At 37.9% G+C, this 19,556-nt stretch overlaps 1 pseudogene; it reads right to left on the reverse strand.

Moving 5' to 3' along the window:
* The window catches only part of LOC113053642 (unconventional myosin-XVI-like), a 161,010-nt pseudogene that overhangs the window by 63,697 nt on the left and 77,757 nt on the right, over window positions 1-19,556 (reverse strand).

Below are 19,556 nucleotides of genomic sequence, written 5' to 3' on the forward strand. Positions count from 1 at the left end.
GAGTGCTGTATCAAAATATATTCATAGAAAGTTGACTGGAAGGAAAAAGTTTGGTAGGAAAAGGTGCACAAGCAACAGGGATGACCACAGCCTTGGGAAGATTGTCAAGAACAGCCGATTTAAGTACTTGAGAGAGCTTCACAAGGAGTGGACTGACGCTGAAATCAGTGCATCAAGAGTCACCACACACAGATGTCTTCAGGAAAAGGGCTACGGCTGTCACATTGCTAGAACCAAGCCACTCCTGAACCAGGAAAAACAAAACATCAGAAGCATTTCACCTGGTGCAAGCAGAAAAATAACTGCACGTTTGCTCAATTAGTTCTAATCTGAACATTTCTGGTTCCATCGCCCTGAAGTCAATAGGTATATTGAATGGGCTTTTGGTTAAATGACTGAAATAAGGTCTGTAGAAAAACCACAAGCTTAATATATTTTCACATTTAACTCTATGACATAAAATACATCAGTAATACCCCAGCCGTGACATGGGTTATTAAACGTCATCACACCAAACTTGTCTACTCAATAGTCTATTTTCACATCCTCACTGTAGATATACTTACACTCTTGCAAACTATTATAATACACATTTTCCAAATTGTAGATATTAAATAATGGTCAGAACACACTTATGATACAGTCTATACAGCAGCTCACCCAGATTGGGAACAGATCTATAAAGTCAGCATAGAGTCGCATAGAATCAAATACCTTTGTCATTGAAAACAAAACTGTCAGAAGAACACCCCGTCTGTCATTAAGTTTAAAAAAGTCATAGCCCAAAGCAGGAACATACTGGCAGTGCTTTCCCCTGTATGGGAAACAGGATCATGAACGAAATGCATTGATTCCCACTGATCTGTGGCTGTGTGGCAGCTCCACATCAAACCCAGTACAGAGTACAGGGTCGAGGAGGCCCAGAGACCAAGGTGAGGAGCAGTTTGTGTTTTTTTAAGAGTTAGATGAAAAGCTAAACAGACTGCACTCATTAAGGCTGCTGTAAATGTTAGCCTCAGTTTGACATTACAATGACATGAAAGACACTTTCAAAAGGTCACAATCAGATGTTAATGTCTAATTTTTATTGTCCTCATTATATCTGTTCTGTCTCCCCTTACCTTTTCATAACCATTGCGCTGGAATTCCTCAAAGCCAAAGATGTCCAGGATGCTTATCTCAAGGGCAGGATCACTGTCAAAAAGATAGGAACACTGTTCAGGATTGTAGAGGGAGGGAGCAGTGTAAACATTGATTTGTGACCTGAAGCAAACAAATTGTCTTGAACCACAGCTTAAGTGTGGCTTAAGTGCAACATTGCTGATGTAAAAAGCAGATAGAAAGAAAAACAACAACACTTAAAGGTCGCTGCCAAGAAAAAAAAAAACAAGTACATGCAGGTTTTCTAAGAAACAAAAGGTTATGTCAAGACAATTCTGTCATGATTTACTGTTACACCGCATCTACGTTAGAAGCACTCGACATCACTGTAAGTGTTTAAGCTGTCCGACGTGTCAGAATGCTTTCTAACATGGACCAATCAGCTGTAAAATATTAAAAAAAAAGATACACACACACACACACACACACACACACACACATACATACATGTACATATATATATATATATATATATATATATATATAGATCACACTTCAGAATGGTACAGAAAGACCTTCGTTTTCTTACAATACTAAAACTTTCATAAAAATAAAAGACAGCTGGTTTTAATTGTGTGATTATTTCTTCCGTTTAATCCATATTCAGCGTCCAAAATTAATAATTGCTGAGTATTAGTTGAACTTACCATTCATGAATAAATAACTGTTACTTGCATTATAATTGTAGCAAACATATATGTATATGCATATGCATTTAACACACACACACACACAGCCATTCAAAAGCTTGGAGTCTGATAAACAGCAATAATTTGAAAGTATTTACTGAATACAGCCATTAGAGAAGCTGCAAGATTCTAACTGTTTGTCTTCCAGGGTGAATATAATTTCATTTTTGGAGGGATAGTGAGGCATGTGAAATGGTGTGGAATGATGATTCACTGTGACTTGTTTGTGTGTGAATACACATACTTGGAGTTCCATGGAAATTTCAGTTTTAGCCGCGAGATACCTTTCACATAATGCAATAACAGCAGGGGAGGTGTGTCTTCATGCTCATACGCTACTGGCTCTGTCAACTTACCTTCGGGTGCTTTATGGCAGATGTCTCACATACACTATGTGAATACTTTGAAAACCTCACTGTTTTGACTAATATTAATCACAGAAGGTCTCTGAGAAGGACTCGGTGCTTGTTTCTACTGGTAACAGCCGAGTATGTTCTGTAAGTTGCTGAAATGTACAATAACTCATTAACTATCTCCTTTATTCAGGTCTCTCATTCACACTCAAATGCACAAAGGAAAACGTATCCATATAAAAGCATGAATCTAAGCTCACGTGCACGCTCACACACACAAACATGCATCTTACCCAGTGCTTTCTTCATGGCCTTGGAGGTAAAAGTTAATGTTATTGACCAAGAAGCTGAAGAGTCGTCCATACAGAGCTTTAGCCAAGAGATCTCTGTGATGGTTGGACATTTCGACGGTGTGGCGCCTTGTTATGACATCACCTGAGGCAGAGGGCAAATGTCAAGCAGGTAGTAACCTTTTCACATTGTCTTCCATCCTTAAAGACTAGCACAGGTGGTCATACGCGTTGGACCCCACTATGTATATGTTAAGGATGCAGTGATGTATCAGCCAATAATCTGAATTATATGGTAAAAGCAACTATCTGCACATCCCACATCAGCTGATCGTTTAAGAACAGTTGTTGATCAGAGACAATTATATCTTGTCGATCAATAGGGAACATGCAGAATGTAAAAAAAAAAAAAAAAAAAATTATATATATATATATATATATATATATATATATATATATATATATATATATATATATATATATATATATATATATATATATATATGTGTGTATGTCTCGTGTACATTTTAGGGCTGTCAAATATAGCACAAGCTCACTTTAACACAGTTAAACCTTATTAAGTTATTCCTTAAAAACCCAAACTATCCATATGGGCACTATCAATTAAGTTATATGGAAAGAACAGCATGAATACACTCTTAAATAACTTTGCGTTGCAAAGCAGAAAGTAAGTCATACAAGATTGAATCCATCAGAAGTAGTTTCATGTTTTCATTTTTGTGGCAAATTAATTCTTTAACCAGCAAAGTCAACGATGCTGGTTGTTTTGTTGTCCCATCGCTAGACCGTCACTGAACCAGCATTAACCAGCATAACAGGATCTTTATCTAAATGCAAGCTGATCCTTCAAGTAAAAAACATCAAAACAGCCAGTGACTGCTCAAAACAACAGGGGAACAGAGCAAAGAGGAAAACAAACTGGAGACAGTGTGTCACATTCTGACTGATATACGCTGCATGTGGGTAGCTAAAAAACAAGCGGGCCATTGTTAGTGGTGCTGGCTGAGAGGACACTGCACATGCTAATGTGGAGGACACACAACGCCTGGACTCCGATGATGTGACCTTTGATGATGTCAGACACTGAATCACCGCATTCGCTATGCCATTCATGGCCGGCCACAGCGCGTCAACATTCAGATGCACTCAGATCCAACGTCTGACCACCAGTCAGTGCCCTGTGACTGCCGCATATCGGAGATTAATGCATCTTCTGCATATATTTCACACAAGCGTGGCATTGTAAAGATGGCATTTCTTTCTGAATTGTTTGCTTGTTTGAGGAACACAATGATCAAAACAACAGATCATCATGAGATTAGTTCACCCAGAGATTCAAATTTAAGACTTACTCTCCCTCATGTCTTTTCAAAATCAGGACGACTGTCTTCAAATTACTTTCTTTAAATTATAACTTACTTGAAATTACTTTTGGGGTCCAAATTAATAAAGAGCATATCGCTTGCACTTGTCCATATAATTACAATGAATGGGAACTGAAGTATTCAAGTTTCAAAAGCAGCATTAATGTATGATAAAAGCCAAATTGATTTTGTTATCCACTGATATTCTACCCTTTCAGATTATCAGAGTCATTAACTAGATTGTTCTTGAAACAATCATTCAGACCGTTTTAGATTTGACTCAATATAATGCCAATTACCAATTTGTGTTATGAATGCTAGAGCTAGGACTTATGTCAAGAATTCAAGACAATGTAAGTCATTACAATTTTGATCTTTTCATCATGCAAAGCAAATAAATAGATTCAGAATGTATCTAGAATGTATACAGTGCACCAGTGATTTTGGACCAGTTTTACACTACTCCCATGCATTTTTGGAGAATAAATGATAACAGAATTGAGTTTTTTGGGAGGCACAGATGCGTGACAAAGTCAAGGATACAGAGACAAATCACAGACAGAAACAAGACAATGCTTGTAAGTGTGCTTGTAGTTTTAGGCAATAGGTTGGTGTGTCCTCGATTGCTGAATTAGGTTAACATCCAGACATCATGTGACTCATAAATACTCTACAATTTTGATATAATGGCACAACATGTACATAGTCTAGGCCTCACAAAAGAATTATGTGTTTATGTCTGTGTATTTTAAATGAGAAGGCAGTTATCCAATTGTGCCAATTTGGGCTTGCCAGTAACACAATCCAAGGCCAAACGCTTGAGGACGCATTCATCGAAGAGTTTGTCACCGAGCAAAGGCCAGTACATCTCACTGACTGGTGTCAGCAGGCCTCCCAGCAGTGAGATTTAAGACATGTACCGTAATTTACAGACTATAAGTCACACCTGAGTATAAGTCGAATCAGTCCAAAAATACGTCATGACGAGGAAAAAAACATATGTAGGTCGCATTTATTTAGAACCAAGAACCAAGAGAAAACATTACCATCTACAGCCACGAGAGGGCGCTCTATGTCTTCAGTGTAGACTACAGGAGAACTGAGCAGCATAGAGTGCCCTCTGGTGGCTGGAGACGGTAATGTTTTCTCTTGGTTCATTTCTCTTAGTTAATTTCTCTTGGTTCATGTCAAATTAATTTTGATAAATAAGTCACACCTGACTATAAGTCGCAGGACCAGCCAAACTATGAATAAAAGTGTGACTTATAGTCCGGAAAATACGGTATGTTGTTATGCTAAACAAGCTGACTTTAAAGGATCAGTACACTTCCAGAATTAAAATTTCGTGATCATTTGCTCACCTCCATGCTATCCAAGATCCAGTCACAAAGAAATGGAGGAAAGCTCATGCATGTAGGTGGATGTACCAAACCCAGTGTGTACAAAGCAAATGTGCAAAAGAGAATAAAATGCCCTTTACAACAAAAGATAGTACAATTATGTCGGATGATTTTGAAGTTGGAGGAAAAAAAAGTTTTTCACACTATCCTACCTTTTTGAACCAGATTACACTGACCAAGAGCTAACTGTGCATGACTATGTAATGCGTGAAAATCAGATTAATGGTTAAAAACTGTATAATTTCTTCTCCTTTTTTTGAAAATGAGTGATTATTTCATTAGACAAGCCCCTTAATGCTTGGCTGGGATCGTGTAGAGCCCTTTGAAGCTGCTCTAAAACTGCAATTTGGACCTTCAACCCATTGGCAATCCATTATATGGAGAAAAATCCTGGAGTGTTTTCCTCCAAAACCTTCATTTATTTGTGTCTAAAGAAAGATAGACATACATATCTTGGATGACATGGGGATGAGAAAATTATCAGGAATTTTTTTTTTATTCTGGAAGTGAACCAATCCTTTAACTGACAGTGTTTAGTCTGTGTGTTGATTGATGCTGGTCCGTGGAAACTGAAGGTTGTACCTTTGAAACACTGCACATCAGAGGTGAGGGCAGAGCCTAGATCTTCAGAGCTCACCTGCAGCATCCCAGCCACTGCAGAAAAAACAAATAAATAATATTCACACACATTTATGAGTACAATCAGTTACACATCTAAAATCTGTTTGGATAAGCCACATCTGAAGTCAAAACAAAACAAAATAAATGTAATAAAACAAAACAAAACAAAATAATTATTATTTTTTTTTTTTTACTGGGAATAATAAAACATATGCATATATAACAAACATAAACAGCTATGCACTTAATCCAACGGTAACTCACTGGTGACTCCAAACAGGATGCTGTATTATAATTCTTAAGCAATTACAAATCACAAATACTCATCACCTTCTACAAGCTCATATTATGTAAATGCCACACTGACCATTTAAAAAAGGCTTTGAACATGGCTCCTCCAATCAGTTTGCAGAGTCAACATAACATGTTTTAACACATACACAGTCCAGCTTTGAACTATGGCCTCCCATTTACTTTCTCTCATGCACTTATATCACTGTTTGCATATGGCATCTAGTGCACTGTCATTAATCTGAGTGTGTTTTCGGGTGTGTTCTCATGTATCCACGCCGATGGGAACCTCACACGGATGCGAATGTATCAGTTTGTGTATTTGCGTGTGCTGACGTCACTTGTTTACCCAGGCTCAGTATTATGTGTGTCATTATGTAACGCGGAGGGCAGCAAGTGGCCTTTCTGTTCCGCCCCGCTGCTCTTCAGAGCTTAAGGAAACAGGTGACCCTGTGCATGTGTGTGGATAAAAAGACAGATTAGCACTAAATTGCATGACATGTATGTGTGTCAGAGCGAGTTTTCCATTGTGTAGTGAGTGATTCTGCTATTACGCCACAGTAAAACTGATGTAAACAACCCTGGATGGTGTGCGACAGCAATTCCCCAGTCTATCCTTCAGAGCTTCTGGTGGAGGGGATCGCCCCCTGCTGGCCTCATGCTGCAGCTGCACGACTGACCTCTATCTAGCAGCTGTAAGTCGGACACAAACGCAGTGTCAGCGTCTGTCAGGGCGGTGAAGCGCACATCTCCCAGATGCAGCAGCGCAGAGAGGACCACAAACAAATTCTCCACCTCCTGAAAGAGAGACAAAGCGCTGAGAGTCAGACCGGACTGGAGACTTCTACAAGGCGAAAAAAAACAGACCACTTGAAAACGGTCAATTACACGGCACAGTCCAGTCACATGTGTGGGCTGGGTCCAAAAGGATGCATGTCTAATTTGGTGGCTGGTATTAGAATAGGAAATTGGAGTTGCATTGTATACAGTAGTTTTAAGATATGAACATTATGGACATTGTGTGAAGTCAAAAAGATTGATACCACTGCTCTACTGTGAGTGTAAAAGAAAGAGACGAGGAAGTCTTGTGTCAGTGAGAGAGTGAATGTAAAGTAAAAGGTAAAGTTTGAGAGACTGTGTTATATAAATGTGTGTAAGGGTCATAAAGGCTCGTGCTGCACTGATGGGATGAGAGGAACGGTCTTCCTTTACTGGAGCAGATTTACAGGACCCTGGCAGGATTTGAGCACGGTGTGAAGTCTTTAGGTCAGGTGTGTGAGGGAGTGCATGTGAATGTGTGTGTTTGAACTCAGAACACAGTGTTAACTCTATTACACTCTCCACTGTAACAGAATGTCCATGTATTACCTTAAGGGTGTGCATGTGTTCGTGCAAACGTAGTGTGCAGTAATTCATATGCTAGTGCTCCATTGTGAACATACTCTTCAAGTCGTTAGCTTACTGTAATAACAGCACACAGGTTGACAGGTTAGTGTGTCCTCAGGCTGAATGCCAGTCTGAGCAGTGTGTTTTATAGTCTCCAGACATACTGTAATGAGTTATAATGGGTAAACTACATAAATCAGAACAACATGTCTGAAGCGGCTGCCAAAGCCAGAGGCATACCAGCTCTCGGTCCCTGTACATGTGAGTCACTTAAAACCAGTCAAAGCTAACTTTAACTCAAAGTAAAGCCATAAAACATCAACTGAAATAACACATAAAACTAAAAACTAAAACTTAATATTGTAAAATATTATTACAGTTTAAAAGAATGGTTTTCTATTTTAATGTGTTTTAAAATATAATTTGTTTTTTGCATCATCAGTCCAGTCTTCAGTGTCACATGATTCTTCAGAAATCATTTTATTACGCTGATTTATTATCAATGTTGGAAAAGTTGTGCTGCTGAATATTTTTTGGAACCTGTTTTTTTTTTTTTTTTCAGGACTATTTGATGAATACAGTTAAAAAGAAAACCATTTAATTAAAATATTTTTAAAAATTCTAATAATACAAATCTTTATTATAACTTTTTTTTTAAATAAATTTAACACATCATTGCAGTATAAAAGCATTAATTTATTTTAAAAAAGAAAGAAAGAAAAAAATAATAAATTACTGACACCCAAACTTTGGAAAGGTAAAAATTATCACGTTACAAAAAAATATATATATATTAAGCAGCAAAACTGCTTCCAACATTGATAAGAAATCAGCCAATTAGAATGACTTCTGAAGGATCATGTAACACTGAAGACTGGACTGATGATGCTTAAAATTAAGCTTTGAATCACAAGAATAAATTATATTTTATAGTATATAAAAATTGAAAACCATGATTTTAAATAGCAACAATATTTCACAACGTTACTGTTTTTCTTTTCCATATTTATAAATAAATGGAGCCATGATTCTTTATTTATTGTTATTTAATTTTATTTAATGTTTTTATTTCCAGGTTGAAATTAACTTTGAATCCTACATCTATGTGTTCTCATATTTTTGAACTTCATTGTATTTATGTCTCACACACAATAAAAACTAAGCGTGCATGTGCAGTTATTTTAGATCTTTGCATGATGCGTGAGGATGCATGTGTTTCTGAACATGTGTGTACCAGTCTGTTGAAGCCGAGGGCACGCAGAGCCTGTTTAAGGGCCGAGAGCTTCTCTCTGCTCTGAGGACACGCTGTAGCTACTGCAGGAGTTTCACCGGGAGCCGCTGTGCTCATACACCTGAAAAACACACACACACACACACAAGAGACATGATTAGTGTCATTTAAGATCTGCGATGACAGACTTTACATTGGCACAAAACAAAAAAGTTGCAGATGTTCTAAGTGTCACTGACATAATCACAAATTCAAGTCAAAGAAAAGTGAATGTTACATTTTTAATGACAACCTTCCATTTACCCTTATGCAAGATTTGCTGAGGACGCTCAGGTTCACAGAGAGTTCAGGGTTTTTTACATTTTGAAAAATGTTGGCGTTAAAGGCTAAAAGAGAATCAATCTGACAATGCAAATTCAATGCATTTTGCTGACTGCTGAATTTAATAATCGAATTTAATAACTTGTAGTGTTCATGTCTCAGTCTACCCTTAACTACAGCATAAACATTGTAGAGATCTATATCTGAATCTGAAAAAAAACATGTTTGAAAAGGTGTATTACACTAATGATAACTATCTACTTTTCAAGTTGGTTTTCTACGAAAACTATAAATAAGTCGACTTTCCAAATGTTAAGGTTTATTTAAAATATCAGAATATTTAAGCTTATTTTGAAACATGCACTTGCAGTGTTTGTGAATAAAATAAAACAAAATAAAATACCATTAAAAAAACGACATAAAACATAAATATTCACTGGCAATAAAATAAAATAATCCTTATGTGTAATATGTTAGAATTAATAATAATGTAGGATGTGTTTTTATAATGGAGGTTTTGTAAAAGAAGTGTTTCTCAAATAAATAAATGCACATAAATAGCATGCCTGCCAGTGTTACCTGTGAGCTAGGACATTGTTTAGATACAGAGTACTCCTCTCCTCTGCTGAAAGCCCCTCAGACATCAGGTAGAAGATGTTAAAGTTCTGCTGAAGCAGCGGAGTGCAGATGACTCTCGACTTCTCCAGCATGTAAGTGTACAGACGGCCTGAAAACAAGAGATGATGGTCATTAACAGAGCAATGGCTCCCTCTATAGGTGAAGGATGATCTCTGCTGAGAGCTGACACCTAAAAAAAACACATTCTCCATTTCTCTACATTCAACAACATCAAAGCAATGCTACAGCTAATCCAAGTGAAGTCCGAAGCAGTGTAGCTACCTCTGAGTAGACTCCGTCTCTTCTCACAGTACTGCAGTGAGATCAGCTTGATGAAACGGCTTGCCGAGGAGTTCATCGGGGTCTTAGCATGACCAAAAGCTTCCAAGATCGCATTCACCTGCAAACATGACAGAAGAATGAAGTGGTGACTACAAAACAGAGAGAGGGGTTCCCACGTGGACTCTCTAGTGATTGTGGACCCTAGTGAGCAGCCTACCTAGACAGCACTTAATTGAAATCGCTCTCCAAAGATACTGGATTTCTGAGCATTGTAATAATACATGAAACAGGTTACCCTGGAATTTGAATGGTTAAGATAGATAGATAGATAGATATTTATTTTAAATTGTAATTACATTTATAATATTATAGCAATAAATGTAAAAAAAAAAAAAAAAATTCAAGACTTTTGACCTGCAGAGCAGCACTTATAAAGACACATGTATATTTATCTTAAAAGGCAGCTACTTGTTTAAACAGAAGACAGCTCACTAGGCCACAAGGATAACTACTCAGGCCACTTAGCATTTTTTTTCCACCAGGTGGCGACAAGCCACAACCGATAAAATGTACTCAATAAAGAGACAACAGCAAAAGGCTGTGCTGTGTACTGCTGCATCTAGAATTAAGAGCACACACACACACACACACACACACACACACACACACACACACTGCAGAGACAGAGAGAGAGATGCATTCATGTGTAATAATGTCACCAGTGGCCCCTGGTCATTAAATGGCTCCAGTGGTTTCTGTATGTGGATGTGTCTTTATCTAACAATGCCTCTTTCCTTGAGATTCAACAATAAGCACAATTTGCCAACCTCGGGCTTTCGGAGGCTCATTCAAAGCATCTAAATCTCTGATGGATGAGAGGATACCAGCTGTTTGAGGCTATCATGACTCTGAAGGAGTAACTGAAAGCACATAGACACCTCCAGGGTTCAGATAACAGAACACACACGAGAAAAACACTGAACGTTCAACACAGCGAACGCATAACAATCACTACATGAGTACATTGTACATCGAGTACACTACACTGAGGGCAGCTCAATTAAATTTCTTGTTTTAAAGATGTTGCATTATTTGTAAATAAATATCTAAAAAAAAAAACATAAAAACAAAGATTTAATTTTGTTTTTTTTTTATTTTTATTTTTTTACCAGAGGCAGAAGTGCTCTATGTAAAAAGAGGATCCAGATGTTTCTTAGTGTGTGCCGAACAGACAGACTTACATGCTTCATCCGCGGCTCTAAAGCGAAGCCTTTGGGACTTGAGCGGGCAGCCAGGTGTTTCAGGATGTGCTTACAGGCCACAGACTTCCCAGAACCACTCTCTCCACTGGACAGAGAGAAACAAGCGAGAGAAAATAAAGGTGAGGATATCAGTTGAAGAACAAAAGACAGCACCATATCTATCACCAAGATGTAAAAAGACTTTATCTCTACAGTGACACTACCATTCAAATAATGAGTTCGTATTGTTTTATTATTCAAAGAAAACAGTTCTGTTGTGAAATATTGAAACAATTTAAGCAACTGTTTTCTGTTTGAATAGATTTAAAAATGTTATTTATTTCTGTGATTACAAAGCTGAATTTCCAGCATCATTACTCCAGTCTTCAGCGTCACGAGATCCTTTCTCAGAAATTGTTGTAATATTTGCAGATTATTATCAAGGTTGACGACAGATGTGCTGGTTTTCATTTATTTATTTATTTTTGTAGAAATGGTGATGCAGCTGCTTCTGGAATTATATGATGATTAGCAATTTATTTTTTGTCATTTATTTGAATCCTTTGTAACAATATAAATGTAGTTTAATGCATTTTTTTTTTTTTTTGCATTTCAGTAATTAAACTTGGCTGGTAAAATGTGCTGAAATGTCATGAAAACAATGGTGCAGGAAGAGTTATTTTATTTTTTTATTATTATTATTCTTTTTTTTTAGGGGAAGTGTTTGTGACAGATTCACCTAGAGAGTGCGGTTGAAAAACCCTGCAAATCTGCCTAAAAGTTCATCTGTCAATGTAAAGATACATAAAAGAAACCAAGAGAGCAGCTGATATTTTCAAAGACCTCTGGGCGAGCGTCCCTTGTGAATGCGTGCTCCTATCAGCCCTTTTCACGTTTACCAATGAGAGATCTTACAGTGTGTTAGGAAGCGGTTTCACTGAGACTACAGTCAGCCTACAGCAATATAGCATCAAAAACTGCAGATCCCTCTCCTCTTCTGCCTGCGGGCATCTGCCTCCTGAGCAGGTCTCTGACCAGAGTCATCCAGGAGCACGTATCTGCACTTATCACAATGCACTACTTGGGGATTTGTTCAAATCACTTGTTCTTCTCTTTTATTCATACGCCACTTTTTTTCCACAATACCTAACCCGTATCAAACTGCCTCTGGTTTTATTTTTTCGTGCATTTTGTTATCTCTCTTCAAGTAAGCTTTCAGCATATCTGCTATGGCTATTTTTTACGATACTGCTGTCAATCCAAAGCAGTCACGGATGAGCTTCTACAACAGATGCCCAAAATACAACAGAGTTAAAATTGGAAAGTTGTTAAGCTGAAGACTCACTAATATTGTGTGGAATAGTACATTGTTACTATCTCAAACACAGTGCAATACCAAATATACTTAGTACTTTTATTGGCGGAAATTAAATATTAATACTGAAATAAGATATATAAATAATAATAATTTATTTGGGACCATATCAGCATATCAGAAAGATTATCAGAAGGATCATGCGATGCTAAAGACTGGAGTAATGATGCTGAAAATTCAGCTTTGCATCACAGAAATAAATTACATTTTAAAATACACTGAAATAGTACACATGTTAAACAACATTAGTGTTTTAACTGTAATTTGGGTAAATAACCAACCAAGCAATCCCAAAGTTAGATAAATAAATAACCAATCCCAAAGTTTTAAAAGCTGGTATACATTTATTTATGTTTTTGTACATTTATAATTGCGCAGAGTTTATCAGTGTTGCTTTATTCCTATTTTATTAATTTAATTACATTTAATTTAGTCGCAAAAAGACATGCATAATCACCTTTTTTTAACAGGGATTGCATCAGATGCACATTTATGACGCCTTAAATGCTGTCTAGCTAATCAGCATGTTTTAGAAAAAGGCTAGCAAGCTACAGCATCTTTTTCAAAGCTGTGAATGATTTGCGATGTCATCTGATTTCTAGCAGTATATTTACAGGGTGCTATTCCACACCACAGCCTGACAACTAACAAGGGCTTTGGCAGGGATGAATCTTGTCTCATTACTGCCATACATCCCACTTCATATTCTTGATGAGGTACAGTAACTTTATTAATTACTGCACTGTTCAATGTTACGACCTCTTAAAATGAGTCACAAAGCACAGTCAAACAGCTCACGGTGATAACTAGCATCTCAACACGCGGTGTGAAGAGCCTGGATGCTAGCAGAGACCTGCCACAGAGAGACTGAATGGAAGAAAGCGGTCTTGAGCAGATGATTGACCTTGAGCAGGTCATTTGGCCTCCCACCAATCATTTCCTGGAGGGTCTGATGTTATTTCTTTCCTTTTTCCCATTTCTTTTTGGAAACCAATTCTGAAATATAACTGAACTCAAGGGCGCAATGAATTGCTGAGCTAGTAGTGAGTAGGTGTGTGTGTGTGTGTTTGAGAGCCCCTTAAACTAGCATTCTGCCACTTTTCTTTCCATGGTTCTGCAGCGATCTGCCCTCACCTGCAGGACAAGTGTGTGTGTGTGTGTGTGTTGGTGTGATGGATAGCCCACGCAGAAAGGGCATTAAAGTAGCTGTCAGATCCTGTCTGGCTCAGCGAAACCAAGTTCGGGCCAGTGGAGGAGCATCAGAATGTGAAACAGGACTTAAAAGCAATCAGAGATGACCGGAGTGCAAGACAGGACACAGCGTGGGCTACACAGCTGCCCCTGCATCCATTAATCTCGCTGAGAGCTTTTAACAGGTTTGGATTTACACCGTCCCTGGCACATTTGTCTCCATGACAGCGTTTAGCGAGAACCGCTCGGGTGATCCAGGAGTCAGTGTTACCCAAATACGGGAGCAGGCATCTCTAACACGACCTCATTTCAACCTCTCCACCAACACAGGATCACTTACTGAGCTGTGGACCGCTATTCCCAAACTATAAGCTGGTGCATAAATGACAGAAGGTAGAAAATGTGCAGTGAATTTACTACTGACTGTGCAAATAAAACATGAAAATGTGAAGAATGCATGACAGGGGTGGCACCTGATGATGAAACACTGTGGGCGTCGCTCCTGCAGCATCATGTGATAGGCACGCTCGGCTGAAGAGAAGATATGAGGCGGGAGAGAGGAACACAGACGACCACTGGAGCTCAGATACAACTGACTGACCTGAGAGACAGAAAGAGAGGCATTTACAGAACACTGCCAATTTCCCACGACCTGTTCACTTCATTAGTGTTTGATATCTTTCAAGGATTATTTCTAAACCTCTGCGCATTAAGATCCTGAAGTTAATTAAGCCTGAAGCAATTAACGTTAAGCCTGTTTAAACACTCTTTAGACATTTAAAACTTTATTTTGTAGATAACTTCAGGTCTTGCATCTCTCTATCTGTTTTTGCCTTCTGGAAATACATTTGTCTGCATAGTGAACTGTGATTGCATTTACACGCACTTATTAAACATTTATATCCACTTTCTGCACAGAGATTCGATTCTTGGGTCCAGGTGAAAACAAGATGCTGAGCAAAGTGGCTTTCATGCAAATTTAATTAAAACGGCACTGAAAAGAAAAACCTGAAATCAACTTGAACGCTCTTCTTTGTTGCCGTATAAACAAGGTTTTTTAAGAATGGCACATTTAAATCATTACACTTGCTGGCTAAAAGTGAAATAACTGAGTGTGGAAGCATTGGATCTCGAGTAATAAGAGAGATTTCATATTTAGATCTGAATGAGGCTAAAAGCCTGAGATATAAAATATATCTTCACACAGCAAGAATACAACTTAAGCAACACTACAGTTTTAGTGTCTGGGTTTATTTCTAGGTGTTAGTAACAGAAAGGTTATGTGTTAGTGTGTGTGTGCGAGCAATGCAGAATAAGCTACATTTTAGCCCAATTTGGGGAAAAAAGGCTAATGCTGAAATTACCATCTACCACTGAGACACAACACACATGCTGTAACAGAGCCATAGAGGACACAGCAAGGACATAGGAAGAGTGGGCAAGACAAGCGGTGTATTCATAACACAAAATATAGCCTCAACAAGCATTATATATGCAATGTGAGCCAGTGTGCCTTTGTCACAGTCTATGTTTGTTTAACATTTAGACATTTTGTTTAACTACTGTGAAACTCAATCGTCTGAAGGCAGCATCGAGGCTAATTTCACTGCCTGTACAATGTTTTGAATGGATAAAAAAAAACAAAAAAAAAAAAAAAACAACAACAACAATTACGATAAACACAACACGTAAAAAGAAAAAGCATTTAACATCATCAAACACAAAAACACATTTATACACACACATAGAAAACCAAAGCAAATAAAATTAAAAACACAGATAAAAAAAATAAAATAAAACAAACGTTTTTTAAATAAAAACAAAAAATTCAAACAAAACAAAGCAAACAAAAAGCAAAAACACAGATTAAAAATAATACTAATAATAATAAAACAACAAATTCAAACAAAACAAAACACAAACCAAACAAAATAAATACATACATAAAACAAATAAATACATGTTTTTTTAAAGAAAAAAACATTTATTTAAATAAAAGACCACAACACACATATACATACACACACAAAAAAAAAAAAAAAAAAATACACACACAAACAGATCTTTACTGTGGTTAGATTGTTTTTCATCTTTCACTTTATTGTGGAATTTAGCCTCCAGCTGCTATGACTTGACAAACTTGGACAGTTTGGAGGCTGTGTGCTGAAGGACAGAGATTGATATACAGACCTGGATTAAAGTTTATGATAAAGGGGGTCAGGTGAAGTAACCTGAGCATGATGGGGTCTGAGGCCATCACAGATGGCGGTGCATATGTCCTTCACTCTCAATGCGTCAGTCTGACTCTGAGCCCCAATCTGGAGAAATCATGCCTGAAATGAGTCTCTGATGCAGGGAACGACATGGGACAGATGCCCCAATGGACCCGCTGCATATCGTTTATAAAGTGTGTGTGCATTTGATCCACTCCTCTGCTCCCCTTCACGTGCCAGTAAAGCGTTACGGCAGGCAGATGGTCATCTTGACATCTTTTATATTTCTTAGCGGCGGGTGGCACATGCTGTGTGTCCCTGAGTGTTCTCTCATCAACTCTGCCTTTCTGTGGACAGCCAGCTGTATCAGAGGAGACGGCAGGCCGGCTGGACGGACGCTAAACTTGAGGACCTCAAACAACTCGAAGGAAGATACAGAAATAAATAGAGGAAGGAGGAGTGGGGATCTTATAGGTAGATGAAGAGGGCACAGGAAGTGAGCGCTGTTTGTTGAATATGCGATCACTGTCAGGAAGTCCATGCATTATTTATAAAAAGATCAAGTCCTGTTTGAATTGAAAGTGCTGCGCTGTGCTTACAGAATGCGAACAAGAGAACAGCTTAAAATGTTCTCTAGTTAGAGATGAACACTAAATCATACGGCTGGAAAAGTAAACATTTATTTGACATAAAAACAACACTGAATGCATGTCTCTGTACTTACGAGATTAGAGTAGATGGGCAGGTCCTTGTAAGGGTTAAAAAGGAGAAGAATGTGTCCAATGTAGGTCTGAAAAGACAAAGGGGAAAAAAAGTGCACATGGTTAACTTTTTATAGTTTAAGCCTCAACATGACCACAGTTTGATATAAATGGCTGCCCAATGGGTGTGTGTATTGTGTGGATGTATTTTTTCGGACTATAAGTCGCATCAGTCCAAAAATATGCCATGATGAGGACAAAAAACATATATAAGTCGCATTTATTTTAGAACCAAGAACCAAGAGAAAACATTACCGTCTACAGCCACGAGAGGGCGCTCTATTTATCTTGGTTCATTTCTCTTGGTTCATTTCTCTCGGTTCATGTCAAATAAATTTTGATAAATAAGTCGCACCTGACTATAAGTCGCAGGACCAGCCAAACTATGAAAAAAAGTGTGACTTATAGTCGAGCGGCAACCTCCTGCTCTCTCTCGTGAAGCCAATAAGGAAGTGACTAAAACTGCAATTCATCGACTGGCCACTTGAGGCTGGCTGCAGAAGAGAGTCAGTCCCATAGACTCCCCATGTTAAAATGCCCAACTTTACAGCAGAAAAAAACATGTTTACAGCCTGGTTCAAAAAATGATTTTGGTCTATATTGCCAATTTTGCCCTTCATGACAACTGTGAGAGGGGTGAATTTTTTTTATAACTCATCCGTTTAAATTATATTAAGCCTTAAAGTTCTGCATAATTAAGGGCGTGGCCACTTGAGTGACAGGTGGATTGCCGCTGCTGATAATGCAGTCGCAATAGGTGGGCGTGGCTTCAGCAATCAGCTCCCGCCTTTTTGCCCATTTTCGATTATCCGGGAGAGTCGCGCGGTGACGCGCTTCAAAGATGGCGACGGCCCGCTCTGCACACTTTAGGCTTCAAAACAGCTATTGAGGAGTCTATGGGTGACGTCACGGACACTACGTCCATGTTTTTTTACAGTGTATGCTTATAGTCCGGAAAATACGGTAGTTTGATACACTTAGTAATCTAGATATCCACAAGTATATTTGTTTCAGCTGCAAATTTGTTTCGAGTTACACTATTATTCAAAAATCTGAGGTTGGTAAGATTTCTTAATGATCTCGTACTCGTATGGTACAATGTGCTCTCATGAGTCCGGAGGGTATCAGTACAGGCCAACTGCTAATTTATCTCTCAAGAGGGTCAGCTGCACCAGCTTTATTTCTTGCTCCAGGTCACGGAGATGACAGAAATGCCTCCTGGGATTAGATGTCTAGGTTGCTGTTGTGTTATACTAGTGTGTTCTCAATCACATCCTGAAGGTCACTAACCTTTTAGTGTCAGTCTCACAAATCTTTCACAGCACGTCTGATGAATATGGACACACAGGCATACCTGGACTTTCACAGAGAACATGCTTTACCCATTTACTATGACACAACTTTCAGTGGGATCAGAGATCAGAGAGCACTCTTAAGAAGTACTAGATCTTATTAGAAAATATCTACCATCATCAGACTGGACTTCTCATCTGCTGAGGGAAACATGGATCAATCCCCTCTTATAAAGTGCATGTCTATCATCTCTCACTCTTTCCATCTCTCGAGAAACGATCAGTAACCATCACCATCTCTATCCATCATTGCCTTAATGACAGATATCATTAGACCCCATTACAGTGTAACACAAAAGCCCCAATCTCTGCTCTCTCCCTCCATATCGGCCTCAGTAGGGAGACTTCATTACGGCCCATTGTAAAGTGTGGGAATAGCAGTGGCCATTAAGCATAGATTTGGCAGCGGTCATGAACGAGCACAGTGTGTAGTCGACAGCCAGGCATTACTGCCTGCTCCAACGATCCACGGTGGGGAGGGGGATAAATATAGAAATGGATTTATTCTTATAATCAAACTCTTAATTGATTCATAAGAACAGACAACTCTTCTTTAGGACAGAATAACAGAATAAACATGCAAGGGTGGATGCTTTTACGAATTGCCCACCCTAAAAATAGCTCTTTTGAAATAAAAGCATTCAGTTTAACATACCACACTGAAGCTCATGTAAAGTACTTGACTATTATTAAAAGTTAAGTGTCATTCAATACTGCATTTAAAGGTAATGTAATTTAAATATTCTAAATGAACGATTTAAGTGCAAATCTTTAAATACCTGACACCATTTTAGTCAACTATAAATGCTCAGTACGTACAGCAGTACACCTGGACCATATTTAAATGACTATAGAATTATGAAATCACATGAAGCCCTACTAAAGTGGGTCCAAAAGGATTTAAATTAAATTTAAATAAAAAAAGTATAATACATTATAATACATTAATTTAATTGCAATTAAAATGAAATTAAGTGTCCAAAACATAACATTCAGATTGCCCTTAAGTGCATTTGTGTGTGTGTGTGTGTGTGTGTGTATACAGACCAAAAGTTTGTAAACATTACTATTTTTAATGTTTTTGAAATAAGTTTCCTCTGCTCATCAAGCCTGCATTTATTTGATCAAAAATACAGATAAAAAACAGTAATCTTGTGAAATATTATTACAACTTAAAATAATAGTTTTCTATTTGAATATACTTAAAAAAAATAATTTATTCCTGTGATGCAAAGCTGAATTTTCAGCATCATTCCTCCAGCTTCAGTGTCACATGTAACATCAGTCGATCACATGATCCTTTAGAAATCATTCTAATATTCTGATTAATTATGAGTGTTGGAAACAGTTCTGCTGTCTAATATATCTGATCAATAAAAGGTTAAAAAGAATTGC

The sequence above is a fragment of the Carassius auratus genome, chromosome 34 (genome assembly GCF_003368295.1).
Source record: "Carassius auratus strain Wakin chromosome 34, ASM336829v1, whole genome shotgun sequence".
NCBI classification, from domain to species: domain Eukaryota; kingdom Metazoa; phylum Chordata; class Actinopteri; order Cypriniformes; family Cyprinidae; genus Carassius; species Carassius auratus.